General features: G+C 40.1%; 1 pseudogene; it reads right to left on the bottom strand.

Moving 5' to 3' along the window:
* Positions 1-984: 984 nt before the first annotated feature.
* Positions 985-1883, bottom strand: LOC105081917 (ADP/ATP translocase 2 pseudogene; annotated as a pseudogene).
* Between the last annotated feature and the right edge of the window lie 1177 nt (positions 1884-3060).

The raw sequence follows: 3060 nt of genomic DNA, 5'->3' as shown, positions 1-3060 counted from the left end.
TCCAGACAGACTGCTCATTGAAAATGTAATACACTGCTGCCGTGTCACAGGTCAGCTGGCAAATGGCAATCTGAATTTTAAAAGGAATATGAATAAAATTCTGTTTTATTTTGAAAATGAACTTTCTGCCCTCCATCATGAATCCAATATATGTCTTAATCTTCTATGCTCTTGAAGCCTGCGGCTCCTGGCTGAGTCCTTTGACTTCTGAACCTAATAAGGAAATAGGTTGTTTTCTCATCCTCGTCTCATTTTTAGAAGGGCTGAAACAAACAGTCCCCTATTTCAAATGTAATTGACAAAGCATAAAAACATGTATGTTATATAATTTTAGGTTTACAACCATCAGAACAGGGATGTTTTATTTCTAAATTTGATTAAGATGTTATACCTTTGGAAATGTGCTGTCAAGATTCGAAATCAAAATTTTCCAAGTGTACGACTGCATGTTTACCTTAGAACTGTACATGTGGAGCTGAAAAAGGATAGAATGGATAATGGCACACTTCAATTGGGAACATTTTCACTTAACCTGGACGTATTTACAGCCATGCAGAGAGATGTATAGACAGAATGTAAAATATATATTTATGGCTATTGTTCCTGTTTCAAAAATCAACTGGGTGTGTGAGGTGTCTGTATCTATGTTTGCTTTTTTCCCTAAATAGAAGTTAGTTCATTATGATGCTCATGCCTTTCTTTTGTGTGTGTGTGTGTGTGTGTGTGTGTGTGTGTGTTTCAGACATTTTTTATTTCTTCAAATTTGTTATTTATCAGGAGTGACTGAAATATATAATTGGGTCCCATCATCATGGAAATGGCTTTAAGAGAAAACTGGTCCAGTGAATATTATTGCTTCCCATTTTCAACCAGTAAATAGTTGCCATTGATAAATAGACAGCCAACAGTCTGTCAAGAATGCTCAAGATAACGTGATATAATACAACGTGCCTGTTCACAGAGGGAGAAAAACTAGGAAATAACTTATGTGAACTTCTTGATCTCATCATACAAGACAAGCACAAAAGCACCGCCCATGCCTCTGAGGACATTGGACCACGCGCCTTTGAAAAGGCTTTGGCTCCTTCATCACGAGTGATCTTCCTCCAGCAGTCAAGCGTGCCTGTGTACATGATATCAGTTCCTTTGCGCCCTGACTGCATCGTCATGAGGCGACGCATGGTGTCAAACGGATAGGAAGTCAACCCAGCAACCGCTGTGACGTACTGTGCGATCATCCAGCTGGTGAAGATATGAGTATTCTTGGGATCTGGAAGCATACCCTTTGCAGTGTCATAGATACCAAAGTAGGCAGCTCGGTAGATGATAGTACCCTAAACAGACACGTTAAAGCGTTGGTATAGGCCCTTAATCCCATCAGATTTGTAGATCTTAACCAGGCAGTCACTAAGGCCTCTGAATTCCCTTTCAGCTCCAGCTTTGCCTACATCAGCTAATAGATGGGTATGGGCAAAGTCAGGAGGGTACACAAAACACAAGGTTGTGGCACCAGCAGCACCACCTGATGCTACGTTCCCTGCAAAGTAGCGCCAAAACTGGGTCCTCTTGTCCACACCACCCAGGAAGATCTGCTTGTATTTATCTTTGAAGGCAAAGTTGAGAGCCTGGGTGGGGAAGTATCTGATGACATTGGCCAGGTTACCACGCCAGAAGGACAGGACTCCCTGCTCCTTGGGGATACGAACCACTCCGTCTATGATGCCCTCGTACTGCTTATCTGCAGTGATCTGCTTGCTGGCATGCTGCACCTGCAGCAGCAGTGTGACCCCCTCAGTGGGTGCTACCACGGTCTTGGAGATGGCCGCGGCCACTCCACCTGCCAGGAAGTCGTTGGCGAAGGACACAGCGGCATCTGCCATGTTGGAAGGCGAGAGGAAGCGGGCGGCTTCGAGAATGGTAAGGGACCAGCTCAGACTCCGGGCTGTCCATGCCTTTCTAAACTGAATGTTTCTGCACTCAGTTAAATTCATGACTTCTACTTAGTGAATAAAATGCTCTTCTTTTCAGAAAAATCAGATTTTAATTTTTCAGCATTTGTCTTCTTTTTATTTAAAAATCCTAAGGATGATGATATATTGCTGTGCGTTAATTACCCTTGTTATTTTTTAAATAAACTGATTATGGGAATTCCTTTTTAAGAAGAGAAATGGTAGAACGTGAAAACACTTATTACAAGTGCTGTGAGGCAGGCTATGCTGCTGCCGAATCTCATAACCATAAGTGTGTAGCATCATCACAGCCTACCTGGTCATTCTAAGGAAATAAATGCTGTGTGTGTATGTTGTGTGTATGTGAGAGAGAGAGAGAGAGAGAGAGAGAGAGAGAGAGAGAGAGAGAGGAGAGGTGCGCATGCACTCTTAAGAAGAGTTATGATGATAGTTGGATTTTTTGTTTTTACTTAACATTTGTCTGTGTTATTTTTCAGACTTAAGTTATATTTTAGATTTCTTTGGGAATTATATGGCCATTCTAAGCTTATAGCCATTAACATATGACCAGTGATGCTCTGGTTATTCAAGTTTACAAGGACAGAAAACTTTTTGAAACTTTAAATAGCTGTAATTAGTCTTCACTCCTTTTCTTGATATTCTGATATATATGGTATATATATATATATATATATATATAATGTAATATATAGGTTTGAAGAAAACACGAACTTAAATAGAATCACAGTTGAATCACAGTTCCACCAATAATTATTGAATATCCAATATGGGCTAAATATTGAATTAATGACTAGTGTATACAAGGATGGTATAGCAACAAGATAGATGTTTTAGACAAATAACACGATAATGGCCCTATAGTGTGACAAGTGAAATGACAAAGGTAGGCAAAGATTAGTTAGAAACACAGAGGGGAGCAGACACGGCATGGGGGAAGAGGAGCCCAGGGACAGCACTGTGGGAAAAGTGATGTCTAAGATTATTCTTAAAGGATGATATGAAATATATTAGATAAAGGGTAGCTTAGATTATCTTCCTATAGAGTGAGTTTATTTAAATGGGTAAATGAAGGAAGGGGTTTATATGTTTG

This window comes from Camelus bactrianus, chromosome 5 (genome assembly GCF_048773025.1).
Source record: "Camelus bactrianus isolate YW-2024 breed Bactrian camel chromosome 5, ASM4877302v1, whole genome shotgun sequence".
Lineage (NCBI taxonomy): Eukaryota > Metazoa > Chordata > Mammalia > Artiodactyla > Camelidae > Camelus > Camelus bactrianus.
This window is presented reverse-complemented; position numbering and strand designations above follow the sequence as displayed.